Here is a 17,599-nt window from a genome sequence, read left to right as displayed (position 1 = left end):
AGCTTGCTCTAATGTAATCAGAATACAGAATATTCCACAAGATTTTTGCATTGCTTCCTGCAGAATTCCAATTTGCTGGCTGGAACTCAACATCCTGGGATTTGCGTCTTGATGCTTCTCCTTGATCAACTATTGGCTTTTCAGGTGCTACCCTGATGCCATCCTGACATCATTTCCAGTGTGTGCCATAAACAGTCTCTCTCAGATCACACTAGTCAAGTTCATGTGTGCTGCAAGGTCAAAGGGCAGCTCTAGTTCAGAGAAAGTTTGCTGGAGGCATCAGCTGTACAGCAGAAAGCTGTGCTGATTGCGCCCCGATAGAAAAATGAAAATGCATCATGTCCACGTGCATAATTTGTTGGAAGTAGTTTGCTCTGAAATTTGAAAGGCAAAAACTTGTACAATCAGTTCAGTGTTAATTGCACACTTCCATAACTGATGCCCAGTTCCTTCAAAGAGCTGAATTTCTTCATCTGGAGAGGCCAACAGACCCTCTGTTCTCAGGGGAAGTGTCCTGAAGTTTTACAAGGACATGGACACAGCAGGAATGCCTCTCTGCTCGCAGAAGATACATTCTCCTTGCACAAAATGAAGCAGTTTTTCAACAGACACATTCTAAAGGATGAGAACAAGGGTTACAGCAGGCTTTAATCCATCCCCTCCAGCACCCTTAAGCCTCACACACAACAGCTGAGATACACCAGCTACAATCTCTCCAGAACTATTGCTGTTGATGCAGTTTCCTCTGACCAGGGAGGTCAGGGATATTTTTTGGCCAAGAACCTTAATGACCTAACAGCACTAAGACAAACCTTTTTCAGCTATTTGTCTGCATTCTTTAGGCATGAGGACATGAAGGGGAAGCACTGAACTATGTAAAGCTATGAAGGAAAGAGAGACATTCCATGCTACAAAGCTATTCCAGTTAGCATCTCATTTGTATTCTGGGATATAAACATAACTTCTCTCCCATATGTGATGAAGATTCCCATACATAATTTTTCAAGACCAACGCTGAATAAACCTGCTTATAGCCCAGTCACTCCACAACCTTTGAGAAGTTTTGGCGAGTGACATATTTGACCACTTTTTAGTACACTACCAACAAATGGATGAAGGTTAACATGTATTTCTCCTCTTCCTGTCCACTTCTTATATCTGCCTTTTTCACATCAAAAAGGAACCTTTGTTATTGCTTACACACACAGTTTATGCATGTAGAAAGACCAAGAAATCTGGATTCAATCACTAACCAGTGCTCGTAGACAACACTGGAATATGAATAAAGGTACTAAAAGGCTGCCAATGGAAAAAAAAAAATCTGAGGACACTGCGGATTTGTTAGCAAACAGCATGGCATGGACAATGAAGGTAGGGATAGAGAAAAAGTAGAAGATGAGGTAGGAGGGTACCATGTCACCCAGATTCCTGTCAACTCCAATAGGAACAAGAGATGGGTTTAGATAGACAGGTCTGTCTCCAAGCAAAAATTCCCTAGGAGTTCATTTCTCTCTCTTACTCATGCATACTTTAGAAACCTCTGGAGACCACTCTGCAAACTGGAACAATAAAACAAAATGTCAAGACAATAAATGGGGCATTGAATCTCTGCTGCCTGTTAGAGGAAGGCCTTTTCTGACTTGGAGGCAGTACCTTGTTTTCACCTCACAAAGAACAAGGCAATGCAGAGTAAGCGTTTTCTTTCAGGATGACCTAAACAGAGTGGGGCAGCACAGAGACACTTGGCTGGACCAATTACCTTCAAAAATTTCAAGTTGAAATTTATCCTACCACAGGTATATCTTAGTATTTTTTTTGTCATCTGATCTACGGTGTCATAACAGGTACATTGTTAGAGATACTAATAAACACCAGGAATCCATTTTATTTTCTATAAACCGAGGACACTAATTCCACTTACACCTTTGCTACCAAACTTCTGTTATAATCTAAGAAAGTCAGAGGTATTGCAATCTATCAGCAGTGAAACAGTTAATGTTTTGTTCTCACTTATAACATAAGCATTTAAAGCTAAAGGTAGACTTAGCTTCCCTTTTCTGTGACCAGGAGAAAATTCACTGTTATTATTTATCTACACACTTCACTTTTCTTGGAATTGTAAGTTTAATTTCTGGAAAAAATAATAGTTTTGGTGCAAAAGTGTTAAAGCAAGTGCCTTGTTAAACTATTGTGAAGCATAAGAGATGCAGCTCTGTGGCCAGAGGACCCAAAGTCCCAGCTCCATCTTTGGCACATGGGGCAATTCCAGTCACACAAGTAATTTTATTTTCCTCCTCTTTGATTTCTTAATCTACAAGATGGAGATACTGGCTAAAATTATTCAAGGACATTACAATAATCACAGTGTCATTCCCTGCTTTTATCTCATGATTGAATGAAACCAAGAAAACCTTGTGTTGCACAATAAGCTAGTTGTGCCGATATGTCCGTTTTCGTACAAAAAGCAGTTGCTGGGTTTGTTTCTGTTTCAGTTGGGCCTCTAGCCCACTCTGGCTCCTTAGGAAGCTCTCCTAGCACCAAATAAATCCCAGGAATTGTTCAGCACAATCAAAACAGCATATTTTAGTCATGCTTCATTGAATCAAAACCTTTCAATTAGCTCTAGCAATGGCTCCAACCATCTCTGAAAGCACTTTGGAGAACTGCAGTGAAAAGCACTGTATCAGAGCTAGGTATTATCACTTACACAAATATGAGTTGAAGACTTCAAAATACACATAAGCAGTATCTTTATTCCTTCACTGACTTAAACACTGCTCCAAGTCATGTGATATTCTTCAAGGAAGAATGTCAATCATCTAATAACTCATAACCTTGCAACACCTTGGAAAAAAATAGTGAAAAGTGGGCACACACAAATTGCTACATCTGCTGAAATACAGCTATTTCTGGAGCAAAACTTAATACTCATTTAACAGTGCAAAGCCACAGAAGCATAGAGGGCACAAAGGAAAAAATATTATTGTATCCATTTAGAGCAAGACAGGAAGTTTGTGGAGGCAAAAGTGCAGTAAACCAAACTAAACTTTAAAAAAGCATTTAAATAGCACCCTGATCTTGATGCCAAATTGGTCAGAAATAGCCCACATTTCCAAATTTGGTAAATCTTCCAAGGAGGAGTCAAAAGCAACAAATCTTTGTACGGGTTAGTAAGGATATAAGGGAGGGTTTTCCCGGTTTGATTTACTGGCTAACTCAATCTGTACTGTTTATGATTGTTTAACAGGGTTGGTGGGCTGATCTCGTGTTATCTTTAGATGACACTTTAATGTTGCAGGGCAATCATTATTACATTCTTGCGAGCTCAGTGCCTTGAACAATTGCTTAAATCTAAGAGACCTAATAACTCATCAGGCAGAGAGGCACAAGTGTTAGGTCCAGCACCTAATCCACATCTCAGTTGAAGACCATGATCTCCAACAGAACTGTGCCCTCAGCTCCTTCCTGAACCATTGAACATCTTCTCTGTTCAGGGGAGAGATGCCACACACTAAATCACAGAACCAAACATGCTCTTGGGGGGTCTCCTACCCACATGGCGAGCCATTCCCAGTACTGTTTAGCCTACAAGAAACCGTTTAGTCAAAAAGTTTTAGAGGACCTTGCAAAAAGCAGTCTCACATCACATGCCTTGCTTTGCCAAATGCCCTCATCCTAATTCAAAGCCAGATTCCACACTGCTTCCAAGCCTGCTGAAAAATTCCAGCCTGCTTCTTTAAGCAAGCATAAAACACTATCATGCTGGGATTTTTTGCACCCTTTTACATTAAACAGAGGAATAAATACCCTGAGAAGCAGGGGAGTGGATGTAGGCTACTTTTCTGCATCACTCTTTCAAACATCATTGCAGAAAAGACCAACATTCAGCCTTACAGCAAGGAAGGGCACTATAGGTGGTCCTTGCAAATTCCAACCAGGAGCATGCTGCTCATAGTGCAGCAAGACCCCAAGAGTGGCTTTCTAAACAAATGGACCAGAAAACCAATGTATTAAAAGCATCAGTTTTCTTACAACTGTGCTCCCAGGTTGACAACAACTGGGCATCACTCAGCCTTTAGAGAAGGATATATAATCTGATCTCGTTAATTATCCGCTATGGAAAAATGGATGCTTGTCCCTGCTTTTCAATTCACTTGCTGTTGCTATGAAGCACAGTACAGAAAACAATCAATGGATCAGGTTTCCAAATGGGAAACAAAACCACTGGGAAAGTCTAAATTCATTTTCACCTTGTTGGAAGTTTTTACCATTACTTCATGATCCTCTTCTAAGAAACACAGTATCACGCTGTTTGCATGCACTTAAACACTTGAGTTATCTCAGCAAAATGCAAGTGTATTAATATAGTTCAAGGTTTTAGACTTCCATTTCTCCTATTGTGAACAACATCCTTTATAAAAAAAAAAAAAAGACACATTTTCAGGATATTTTTTTTTCCTGGCTCAAAAAAAGCCAAGATGGGGTTTCAGTCCCAAATATGCAGTTGGCATTTGGCCCAGCATAAAGACATGCCCAAACTGCCTGAGGATGGAGCAGCTGTGGGGCCAGGGGGTAGGTCACAAACTGCCTAAACCAAGGAGACTTTGCAGGAGTGATTCCCTTAGGACAGAGAAGAGCTCTGAGGAAAACAAGCAGCAAGCATACTAAAATCACCTCCATTTGGTCTCAGGATACGCAAGTTAAAAGCACTTTCTGTCCCTTTAGTATTCCTTCTTCCTCCATCTGAGCCAGAAATTGCCAGCCAGCCTGGTCTCTTATTTAAACTATCTCCCACCATCCGTTTACAAGGAATAGAAAGTTTCCAGAGTAGCAAAATTCTAGTATGGTAGTGAAAGAAACTCTTGGTAAATACAATGAAGTGCTGTCATGAAAGATCAGCTCGCGATCCAAGCTCTGTAGAAATGTCTACATGAATGTAGACAAGGACCAGAAAAAAAACGGGGGGGGTGGGGGAAAGAGCAGGAGAGAGAGAGCAGCTCATTTAGCCAGCCTGCATCCCCTCCACAACAGAGGGGACAGGAGAAAAACTGACAGCTGTGGTACCAAACACATGTAAAGAGACACTGCAAAACCAAAGCACAGTTGAGGATGTAAATAAGTCTCCTGTTACATGATTATTCTCCCCCTTCTGTATTTTATGCACATAGCTTAAAAAAAAAAAAGAAAAAAAAGTAAATTGACCCAAGTGCCATGGATTTACACAAAAGTGAATTTTGGAAAAGTGGCAGCAAGATTTGCTTCAAGGGACTTGAGTCAATTCATACAGGCAGCATGTATAAAAAACTAACAGAGTTCCTACAGAATCCAAGGGACTGAGAAAGAAATAAGGTTATTTGAAAAGGTTTTCAGAGAAAGTGTTATCTAAAACCCAATTTAACCTGAACCTGAAAAGTTTAGAGCCCAGTAAAACGTGCAAGAGAGACCTATACACCATTTCCTATTAGGTGGCTGCCAAACAGATTTGTTACACATTTAATAAAGCAGCAAAATAAGGTATTTATGTAGCATGTTTAAGTGTAAGCATATTTGTAGCATTTTGTTTAAATGGAAGTGTAACCTGATAGATGCTACAATTACTGGACAATGGGAAACGTGAGGAGAAAAAGAAAAGTCAGAACTCCTGCTGCATCACAAAAAATAACGTAACAGTGCCCTTGCAAAGTCCTGCTTTAACAGGCCCATAAAACCTAAATGTTTTGAGCCTCTAAGAACGCCTGGCTGGCAGATGGTGATTATTCACATGCCTTGGAGGGTCCAGCTACTTCGAGGGAGTAGTCTGGAATACTCTTTGCTGGGTCACACATCACTGCTATTCCTTCCCTTCAGGGCTTCACCTCATACTTGGCGAAGGAGCAGAGGCTGCAGCTCCTTCCAATGTCAACACCTTCTCTTTGCTTGGCCAGAGGTGTCAGCACAGAACAGCCTCCCTAAATTCAGAGCTCCCCAAGCCCTGTGCACTGCTCAGGCTCAATCTTTTGATCACTGAGCCTTTACAGGAAAGCTGCCATCACCCTTCAGAGTGCAATTTTGGCCCATTACAACTTTTCCAGGTTACAAAAGAAATGCCACAAACCGCAAAGTTACATGTCATAAAAAACACCTTAATACAAATATCTAGTAGCTTTTGCCTCTTTAATGTGCAGATCTCAGGAATATATGGGGAGATATCAGTAATTGCTTTACAGATGCACAGGGAAACTGAGGTTGCAGGTAATGGGATGACTTGGAGGACTTCTGAACGAGTGAACAATAATGCAGAGAACTGGACAAGAGATTTGCAAGCTAGCATCTCTTTACCTAGGTTTATGTCTTTCTATAAACGTTGTAGTTAAGAGTTGCTTCTGAAAAATAAATTATTCTCTTTTGGAGACAGACCAACATGCTCTTCTTTATGAGCAATTATTCCCAGAGTGGATAAAAATCTAAGGGAGAAACAAACAGAAACAAACATTACATAGCAAACCTGTATTCTTCCAAGTGTGAGGACAGAAGTAAAGCAGATATTTTGGGATAAAATTGTTTTTAAAAAGAGTTACTTTTCTGGTTCAATAGAGACATATGCAGACATGTCTAAGTATCTTTAATACAAGGAAAACACTAAAACAATAAGTTACTGACTTTTGCTTGCACATTCCTAACATGGAGATCCTGAGTTCCCTCTTAGAAGAGTATGTGGATGTTTTATTGTTAAACAATTAGGCCAAAGCCACACTGAGGATTTTTGTATTTGGTTCAAACTGACTTTAATGGGAAATGAGCATCTAACTCTCATAAGTGACTTAGAAAATCTCAGCAAGGTTGTACAAAAAGCCAGAACATTTTCTATTCTGTTTGAATCTAGCCTGGTTAAGGCTTTATAGAGAGCTGAGAATCCATTTAAAAAGATCAGAAACTCTGAAGGGAAAAAACAGTCTTTACATCCTCCTCTCCCTGGTCAAAATGATGTTTAGGGATAACTGAAACATCTGCTGCAGTAACTTGTGTATCAAAGCTTGTTTCCATTAACAAAAAAGGCTTTACAGGTAATTTAATCTGCATATAGAAAACCCTGCTTTTGTGAAATGAAATGGGTAAATTAATATCTTTTGACTAGTCATGATAAACATGCCCTACATAAGGTGTAAACCTGAGCTGCACATTGATGAACCAGAATATATCTTTGCCTCTTGGCATAGGTTGATAATGGGGGGGATGGACAGGGATAGTAGATACAAAATAACTGCTACGTTGTAACCAGAAATAATGGTTATGACAAAGTTTCAAAAATCTAACATAAGTAGATACAGAAGAACTCAAGCTTTTCAAGAAAAAACAGTATTAACATCACATCTCTATATATACATTAGTCCATTGATAAATATTTGAGATTACATAGTTAAGAAACAAGGTATTAAAAGCCTATATTATCCTGCTAGTCTCACCCCCGATCATACAAATTTTGACATAAAGTAACTTCACTTGAAATTACATTCGGGGAGGTGGTGTGTGTGTGTGTGTGTGTGTGTGTGTGTGTGTGTGTGTGTGTGTGTGTGTGTGCCTTTTGAAACACAGAAGGGCAGCAGCAGTATTGTCATCTTGAAGGCACTACTCTGGGTGCTTATTTACAGTTCAAGATGAAAGAAAATATTTTGCCTTGCAAAATATTTCTCATTTCCCTAACAGTTAAACTGAAAATGGAGAAAAAAGGTTTTAAATGTCCCCAGGATTACTCTCCTGATCCCTCTCACCTGTATTGATGATTCCCTCCTATACCAAAGTCAGATGCAGTCTTTCATTCATTCATTCACATTTTGTTGAGCGCTTTTAGATTTGCAAATGAAAGATGCTACACTGCTGCAATACCTCATCATCTTTCTGGCACTGTCTGAATTTAGCTCCTGGTTTTTATTGTCATTTCCCCTACTCCAGAAACCACTAATCCTAATTTGATTCAGAGGCCCTCATCATTCAAATTTTTAAAATCCACTTGATAAAGCCTAGAGATGAAAATAATATATCTCCATTAGCCCCAGGCATAGGATTCCTGCATCCAGTTTTTAGAAGTTATGGAGGTAGGTCTTTGTTATGCACTGAAAAAAAAAATTTTATATATATATATATATATATATATAAAATTTATGTCAATGAATTTATACCAAAAAATCTCTCACTGACTATCCAACATTTAGGGTCATGCTAAGTCTCCAAAAAAACCACTGTCTTTCCCCTTTTACCCTTTGCCTAACAAGGAGGGAAAGTTAGAGGGGAAAAAAAAAAAGGCAAGCTGGATTTACAAACAGCTTGAAAAGTCACAGCTAGAAATACAGTGCCAGGTGAGGAAGAGGTGAGTACACACTGCCTATATGCTGGATAATTCACCTAGTCCAAATCAGCTTCTTTGTGTGGTCTCCACCCCAGCTAACCTCCTCACTACATGTTTGTCTGGGCTGACAAGTAGATGTGTTTGCCAACCTGTCCTGCTGCAAAGCATACGGGAAAGGGAAAAGGAAGTTTTTTTGTCCAAGACAAAGTACTAAGCTATCCAGGGCTGGATTCCTGCTGTTTTATCCATTATCCACAGGCTCATGAATATGCATGTCCCTCAAAATTCAATACATATTTTAATTTCTGACATAAGTATGCCACTAAATTATCCTGCTTCCAGAGCATGCCTCCAGCCCAGTAACTCAACTACACTTCTACAGAGCAAAATTTTCTACTATCTCTCCAAACTGAAGCACAGGCCAGATTCTTTCCTCCATCATATCAGTCTATCCACAGTGTTCTGGGTCAACACCAGTATGCCAAAAATTACAGTGAGGTTCATCTCATGCTCTCTGTATATAATAATGCTCTCTGCTAAAAATAATGATAATGGATAGAATTTGAACCATTAACCTTCAAAAGGGAAGATGGTTTCACTGAGGGCAGAAAGCAAATTCTCTCATCTCTCTCATAGGCTGTGCATTTACACTACGTATTAATCTCTGAAGTCTTTTCGTTGCCAGAAGTATCACAATACAAGTATCCACGCAACTGAAAAGATAAGACAATCACTTACCCTCAGCCATATATCCTGGAGCGTTCCCCCTTCCAGACACAATCTCATCAAGGTGGACGGACAATATATTTTTCTCATAACTTTTTACCTTCCACTGTAATTCTCTCTCGGAAGCATGTGCTTGTCACTGAAAACTTCGTGGTTCTCTTACTGTTTCATTTGGGAGACCTCACCTTAAGTGCACATTCATCAACTTTCTTGTTGGTTTCTTCAACTCATACATAACTTTCTCAGAGGGAGAGAACTCAGTGGCAAACAAAGCCAGAATTAGAGCTGAATCATAATCAAATCTTACGTGACACTGCAAAGCACAATCTAACATCTCTCTCAGTGCTTCACTAAATGCAAATGTGAACACCAGAACAACAGGTAAGCACGGGAATATGCCACCAGCAGCTCAAATATCTGCTACCAGGGACTGTCTATAACAGACAAAAAGCCTCAATTCACAAGCAAGGATGAATCTGCCACCATTTATCCCCTTTCTAGGACCTAATGGGCCCCAAGCCACAGTGAAAACAGCATCCACAAAATCTGGGTCTCACATCCACATACAGCTTGGATGCAGCAACACAACTACAGGGTATGACACAAAGTTCATTGCAGCACAGATGCTGGGTTTGGAGTACTTTGAGAGGGAAGCTAAGGGCTAAAAGGAGAAAGTAGAAAAGCAGCACACCAAAAAAAAAGAAAGAGAAAACAATTTCAAACACTTTCCTGGGAGCTAACAGGCAAGTTTCCCCAAAGCACAGGAGTTTAGATGAAGCTTTACTTGTAGCTCGAGACCCCTGGTGGCCTAGTGGTTAGCGTGCAGGACTTTCACTGCTGCGACCACGGGTTCAAATCCCGGTCTCCTGGCCTGATGGAGGTCGTTAGCCCTGTGTGGCCATCCATCTATGAGAAGGACACTCAAAACAAACCTACGTCCTGAGGACGTCACTGCCATTGTCCAAGCTTGCTTGGCCCCGGCAGATGAACCTTAGGATTAAAGGGTGGGCTCAGTTCAGCGCAGGCTGTATCTCACCTAAAAAATCCATTGCGCAGGCTGGAAAGGTAAAAGACCTTTCCCCAAATCTTCGTTCGCGAAGATGGGCCATTATTACTTGTAGCTAAAATGTCAAGACTCTGAGGGCCCTTGCCTCTCCTAAATTTATTTTTTCTAGAGAGTTATCTGTGTTGTCCAAGTTATGTATCCACAGGGAAAGCACAGCAGGCCAATGAAGATTATCCCCAACTCACCTTGGCACCAGATGAGAAGGTAGCTCTGCCACCTGGCAATATCCATCCCACTTTGCTTCCCAGGCCTGAGGACACCTCCAGAAAGAAAAACTAGTTCCCCTGCCAGCTGCTCTACAACAACAGTAAAGAGCCTTAAATAGTCCTACTCAAGGTGTTGCTTCAGAGGATAATAAAGCACTGAGCCAATCAGCAGGACACCTCTCTGCACCAATCCTTAGCACTGGGGTGGGCAGAGCTGAAGTACAGCACCTGTGAAAGGGGGGAGGGAGGCTTAGAAGATACCTGGAGGTCGGGTAATACCAAAACCAGACAATCAGCATCATGTCATTAAAGCTAATGAGTGTCACATGGGCTCTTAGAAAAGACAGGTGCCTAGAAGGAGACAGCATGAGCTCCCTGTGTTTGTCCTTGTTTTTCCCTGTATTACAATTAAATAATTCCATTCCAATTTGCTCATTTCCACAAGAGAAATGGTGGTAGATACAGCCATAAAACACTAACAGAAATATGTACACTAACCTAAAGCTGCATGAATTATATTGATGAGAACCGAATGCTGTTTTAACAGTTTTGAAGATTGTTAAGTAATCTTTACAAATGGCCTTCGGGGAGGTGCAGATGATTTTATGCCTCTTCTTTACGATCCTTTTCTTTCCTTTCCCACCCTGATCTCACCTGTCTTTCAAATCAGTAATTTCTTATGCAGTTTGAGTGGCACAGGGGATATTCTGCTCAAAGATTAGTTAATGATATAGCAGGCAGTAAAATGAAAGCTGTGGTATGGAATTGCTGCCCAATTTGCAACTTAACAGTGGGAATAAGCAGAGCTTGCTGATTATTTGGTAAGCTTTTGCATTTTGCTGATCTGCCATGTCTTCAAAACAGTATTCCCAGCTCATAAAGCTCATTTGAACAGCACTAGCTAAGAGGATCTTGTGAGCCTAGAGCCAGGATTAAGGTATGAGGCAAACTGGAAACTTCAATCATTACAATCCTGTAGCACAAATGAGAAGTACTTTCACACACAGCGAGTCAATATGCCCCATTTCTCTTTAGCATGTTGTGCCCACATAGAAAGAAACATGACTTCAGATTCTTTTCAGTGACCCTGAGTGACAGGAGTTTTCATGAGGACGAAGGATCAAAATCATTAGAACTCGTCATTCATTTCACCCCATATTGCAAAAACTATTTTTACTCCCTGAAGTAGTAACAATGTTGAAAGCAAAAATGTTAAGAGACACATCCATCTCCTGACTTGAAGGACTTCCCAGAACAGTGGCCAGAGCCTGTGTTTGGAACACTTGCTCCTCACTGAAGAAAGGTTGCAAGATCTTCCAGGCCAGCTCTCCTGAACTGTTTGGTCTCTGCCCTAATACTTGGAATAGCAGGCTGAGCAGAGTGCTTTGTCCCCTATGATTGTGAGTGGATGTCCCATGAAGACAACTAATCTTTTTCTCAAGGGGAAAAAATGCAAACCAGTAACTCACTGTGACAACCCCATCAAAATGATGAAATGAATAATGGTTTTAAAACTTTACGCAGCAACTGTTTCTAATAACAGGGGAGTTACAGAATAATGTCAAAAGTTTCAACTCAAAGACCTGGTTTCCTGTGTTGGCACCAGTCCTAACACTAAATGGTAACACAACAAGCATTTTTACATCTTCATTTTAAAGAGAAATTAGGAGACAGATACACTCAAACTGAAATAACTTCCCATTCCTGTGTGTGTGAACACACACAGGGTGCATTTCCGACAGAAACTCACTGTGCTTTCACCGTGTCCTTCAGGATTTCTCCATTTGCTCAAATTCACTGAAGTCTCAGCCACACTGCAACAGCTGACAGATTTTTCAGCATACAGTTACAGCTCAAACAAACATATCTTCACAGAATGGTAGAAGGTGGCACTAAAAATGAACACCTACTCTTGTTCTATGTTCCTCAACCTTAAAAGCGCATCTCCAAGGCCAGAAGCTCACAGCAGAATGCATCAAAAGCACTGGCTGTATGACTTATACCATTCATTTACCTCAACAGTTCTAACTGTCTGAGAATATACTCCAGGTGGAGAACAAGTTACGTTACTCTAAACATGTTCACTGTGGATTAAGCTAATGCAGTCCAAACCAGGTTGGCTAACAATATAAAGCTACAGACCTCAACTGATGTAACTCATTGCAACTCGATCACCTCCATCTATAGTCTCCAGCTCTCTGCAACTAAACTGTCCTAAGTGCAAACTCTGGTTGACAGCAACAGCCCCAAATAGAAAGGCACACCCAAACAAGAGGGTGGTTTGGCCATGAAGAGTTAATGTACTAGCTGATCACTATCCCTACAGTTTGTAGGAGTGTTGACTTCAGAAAGTTCAATTGCTAATGCAGAATACATCTTCCAGGCTCAGTCCCCAGTGAATAAAAAGTTTCTAACAAAATCTGACAGCTGTTTAAAGCCTATATGAATGAAAAAAGGATTTAAATCTGAAACTCTAATCGAGCATCCCCATCGCTCAAATCAGTCTCCAAACCGTATTTCTGCACATACAAACATCAAGGACCAGGAAAACAGTAGCTATAGAGGGAGGGCAAACTTCACCACGGCCCCTCTCTACCAGGGCAGAGCTCTAGAGCAGCACAGGAAGACCAGGATTTCCAGAGTCTGTACAGCACCTCATAGGTGGGCAGGACTTCTCTTCCATGACATTTAACTTGACACATCTCACCAGCATGAGACATTTCTACATGACCAAAAGGAACATACAGGAAAAGATTTTGCAGTCAAATGAAAGGTAAAAATGATAAGTACTAACTCTCAGCTGATGTATGTACAACCAAAAAACATATCCAAAACTCTTCCCAAAAAGGGGAATTTCAGGTCTTCTAGGGTGTGACTCTCCAAGGCTTGGCAAAGCCACTTATAACCTCACCAAAGTTTAATACGACTAGGAGTGTTTACAAGCACAAGAACTAGGCCAAATTCAGAATGTAAATATTTGGATTCAGCTCCCCAAACTTGCCTCTATCTGCACTGCCAACTAAATCCCAACTGCAGACCAAAGAATCTGAAAAGCAACAGTTGCACACACTTTATAGCGCACTATAGACAAAACTAACACACATGGCACTCAACACTGGAAAGAAAAAAAAGTGAAAAGATCCTAATTCATAATCTAAACTGATTTTATGTTGAACAAGGCATCAATGAAGTTTGGACCAAAACTCAACTCCGTTATCATTTGGTACATTTTAAAAGCCTGATCAGTCCAGATGTTGGTCCTCTGCCCTCAGGAGACTGGGTTGCATTAACCATAGCTGGATTACTCAAGACCCTGTAGATAACATGACAGCTCTACCACACAGTGGTAACTTTGCCCTAAACCATATTCTCTTAAGCCATCCAAAGCGAGTACTTCCATTTTTCAGGCAGATGAATTGCCTCAGTCCCATATTCAGAATTGACTTAGGATCACAAATCACCTGGAGTTCTCAACACCCATGCCTTTTTTTTTCTTTTTTTTTAAGTTTTACCCCAGTTCTTTAAGGTATAGGTAAGGATGGTAACCGTTCAAGAGACTTTTGACCTCCCACAAACACACATCCCAAGGGATACACCATGTTCTCATCTCCCAGTTCCCAGCCCTTCTCTGAAAGTGTTAAATGCTTTTCAGTCCTACATCTACATTGCAGTCACTCTCTGGAGGGAATCAGAAAGGCAAGGGTCACATCAAGACCAGGATTTTTTTTTTTTAATGATAAGAATTTGTGCCTCCTCACTCCCACTACTGTAAACTAACAAAAAAGTCCACCCTTTCACTCTTCAGTTAAGTGGGAAAAGCACAAATCTGGTTCTTTCACTTTACTCAACTGTGGGAAACTTGGTTTTGCTTTCCAGTTAAAAGCAGGCTCTTCGGTGCACTTCACAGTGACCTCTTCGCAAGGGGCTAGTATCATTTCTTTAAATGCCCCTACACTAAAAATAGTCCTGCTTCCTAAACATGAGTGCTTTGCTGTTCCAGGCATTCTGAGATGCTGCATACCACTTTATTTTTTTTTTTTAACTGGCAACATTTATTTAACCAACAATTAAAAAAAGGAGGCCCAGTCGCCCCAGTGATTCTTCCCAGAGGGTCTTAGATGTTTATGAAACACAATGAAAACAATAAAGTGGATAAAATCATGCTATTCCATCAGGTCCTTGGCAAGACTTCCCAACCAAGAATAAATTGGCATGGTATGTTACAGTCAACAGATTACACAATGGTTTACAGGGTCACCAATAATAAGGGGTCACACGCTCCTTAAAGAGCTACAGTATATGTTAAGCCACTTGCTTAAAGGGAGAGAGCAATGCTTGGTCCTGAGCTCCTTGGAGCACATTCTGGCAGCCACAGCACAAACATGCTGCAGGGGTAAGAGAGGACAGAAGGCAACTTTCCTCCTCCACTGAGCCAGGAAGGCAGTGACTACACTGTGCAAGCTGGCTGGGGGAGTTTAGCACCCTGAAGGGAGTAGCAAAAAGTCAAGCCAGGCAGGGCTGTCCTATTTCTGCATACAAGAGAATACATGCTATAGACTTTTAGGAGCAGGACAGTCTCCATTATCCAGTGAAGCCCAGCACCACCATCCCTATCACCTCTTCCCAGGAAGTCCCACTTCTCACTCCATGATCTCAGAGGAAATTGGTTCCACCCCAGAAGCAAGATTTCATCAGTTCCATATCAGTCTAGTCGCTCTTAGCTCTTAGCAGTCGCTCTTAGACTGTAGCTACTTTAAAAAGTGCTTGACTATACTCTTAGGTAACTTGTTAAAGTCATCACAATTGCTTAAATGTGTTGCAGTTTTCCTTTAAATAACTAATCTTAAAGCAAGAGGGAAATGAATGATCAAACCCGTAAATCTTACTCTTACCTGTCAACCTGGTTACAGATTTCTACTATGTCATCTGCACAACCTGATTACCATAATGAAAGTTAAATTTTGATATTCCTAAAACCCACATGACTTTCTCAAATCTCACCTTAAATGCATGATACTTGTACCTTTGCTCTGTTAACTTACCCTTCCACTATATGGAATATTTTCATCTACTAACTATAAATTAATCATGTATAAACAAAACATTATCAAGTCTTAAAGGCAAATCAGCCTCACTTCAATTCATCCTATCATCAAAAATCAAACTATAGCTAATGGTTTCATCCTTCATCTTCCACAGGCTTTGATCACTCTAGATGGTTTTTACTGGATTATTCAATATATGGCTGAAGTTAAAATCAGCATAAAAATGAAAGAAAACCTATTCCCCAAACTCAGTACAATAGCAGAATAAGGGTGTAGAAAACACTACTACTAACATACTCCATGGAATAATACTATGCATCCGGTTTTATTTAGCTTGACTGCTCAATTCAAAGTCCATTTGAGAGATAAAACTGAAGTAAACTCAAGAAGGCTCTCTCATATGTAGCCACTGCTCTTTGATTGCAGTGACCTTAGTAATGCAAACGTTTGGTACCAAGCCAAGGCCAGTACATCTGATTTTCCCACCAAGTGAACTGCTGAAGCAGCTCCCTCAGCTCTTCAGCCAAGTCTGTCTTGGGATCCTAAAGTCTTCCGCCGGAGTCCAGGTGGCTCCTCTACTCTTTCCAACACGCACGCAAACACTGCAGCCGGCTGGACAGACGATGCGAGCGGGCATTGGAAGGGAAAAGAGGTGCCGCCGTTCTCCCCAGACCAGAGCCCCGCGCTCGGCGCGCTGGCTCCCCAGGCGGGCTGGAGTTATCCCAGTCCCGCCGAGGTGGTCTCCCGGGCTCTGTCCCTCCGCAGTGCCTCTGCCCACGCCACCCACGCGAAAACCAGCGTCCCACGGGCTCAGCGCTCACCAGCGCGGCAGCACCAACTCCGCGCTCCGCCCGTGCGCAAGGACCCCGCGCCTGTCCGCGCTCCCCCCGAGCAGGGCAGGGTCCCGCAAGGATAGCGGGGCCAGCCCGCACCGGCACAGCCTCCGGCAGCTCCGTTGCTCCAGGGGCGGTCCAGGGGACCCTCGGTGCCCGGGGAGCCCCCGCCGCTGCCGCCGCGCATCTCCGGCCCGCCCCACTGGCGGGAGGCGGGCGGCTCTCGGAGTGCACGGACGACGACCCGCAGCAGGACCGATCGCTTCTCCCCCAGACCCGCTTCCCTGCCCAGGTCCTCCCCCAGAGGCGACCACCGCCCGGCAGCGCGGCTCCCATGGCCCTTACCGAGGCGCGCAGGGATGCGCTCCCTCCGCCGGCCGCCTCCAGCCCCCGTCCCGCAGCCCTGGCGATTGTAGCTTTTTTGGAGAAGCTGGGAAGAGGGAAAGAAAGGGGGGGAGGGAAGGGGGAGGGAAGGGACTGAGATCGAGGGAGAGAAGTATGCAAAGGCAGGAAGTGGAGACGGCCACGGCCAGTGCGGGAGATTAATGGGAACCAGTCACCCGGCAGCCAACAAAGAAACCTGCTCCCACAGCGCAGCGCAGCCCGGCCCGGGCTGCCCCGGGCGCCCGAAACGCCGCTCCCGCCAGCAGCGCTCGGCCCTGGCCCCGGCCCCACGGAGGGGTGGGCGCCCACCCCCCCCAAGCCCCAAACCCGGTCCTGGCCAGGCGGGAGGGAGGGAGGGAAGCAGCACGGCGGGACCCGATGGGCGGAGGAGGGGACTGAGACCCCCGCCTGACAGCCTTCCTCCTCCCTTTAGCCCGGAGGGGCGATACCGTTTATTTTTTATTTAAAACACTCCGAGCTCTGCGCTTCTCCCGGCGCGGAGCCGCTTTCGGGGCAGAACGGAAGGAAGGAGGAGAGCAGGCGGCGCTTCCTGCGCCAGGCGCGGGGCAGATGGATCCCATCAGGGCTCCGGGAGCGGGAGAGCTCCGGGGGCCCTTCCCGAGCTCCCCGGGGTAGCTCGCAGCAACAGCACCTGTGGAGAACGAGGGGGGAAGAGGGAGGCAGCGGCTTGCGTCTGGACTTCATGCCGGGTACCTCGGTTCAGATCCAGCCTGCTGGGAGCAGCTCCTGGCAGCAATTTGGAATGCTCTGCTTCCTCGGGAGCACAGCCCGAGGTGCCCAGTTGGCACACCAGGACACGGGGCATTGCACGTACCAGGGGGTGAAGAAGGTCTGTGTGTGGTACAAGCAATAAAGCACATACTCCACGCACGCCACCAACAGCATTGGGCAGGCCAGCTCCCTGCCACACGTGTGGCTTCTGATGGTTTGGCAGATGAGAAACCTGCACAAGACGTTTGATATAAGAAAAACACACTGAAGAGGCAGGATACTGG

General features: G+C 43.2%; 1 protein-coding gene across 4 annotated transcripts in view; it reads right to left on the bottom strand.

Annotated features, from left to right (window-relative positions):
* The window catches only part of ST5 (suppression of tumorigenicity 5), a 168,520-nt gene extending 151,829 nt beyond the window's left edge, over positions 1 to 16,691 (bottom strand). For 2 of the 4 annotated variants that reach the window (XM_027700637.1, XM_027700645.1), the window contains exon 1: positions 16,545 to 16,691. The gene's annotated coding sequence lies outside the window, so the exon portion shown is untranslated. The remainder of the gene's footprint in view (positions 1 to 16,544) is intronic. The other 2 variants (XM_027700664.1, XM_027700672.1) reach the window with 1 other exon arrangement.
* Between the last annotated feature and the right edge of the window lie 908 nt (positions 16,692 to 17,599).

Source organism: Neopelma chrysocephalum, unplaced genomic scaffold, assembly GCF_003984885.1.
Source record: "Neopelma chrysocephalum unplaced genomic scaffold, ASM398488v2 Primary Assembly neopelma1_24, whole genome shotgun sequence".
In the NCBI taxonomy this organism is placed as follows: Eukaryota; Metazoa; Chordata; class Aves; order Passeriformes; family Pipridae; genus Neopelma; species Neopelma chrysocephalum.
The sequence above is the reverse complement of the archived record's forward strand: the minus strand, read 5'-3'. Positions and strand labels throughout refer to the sequence as shown.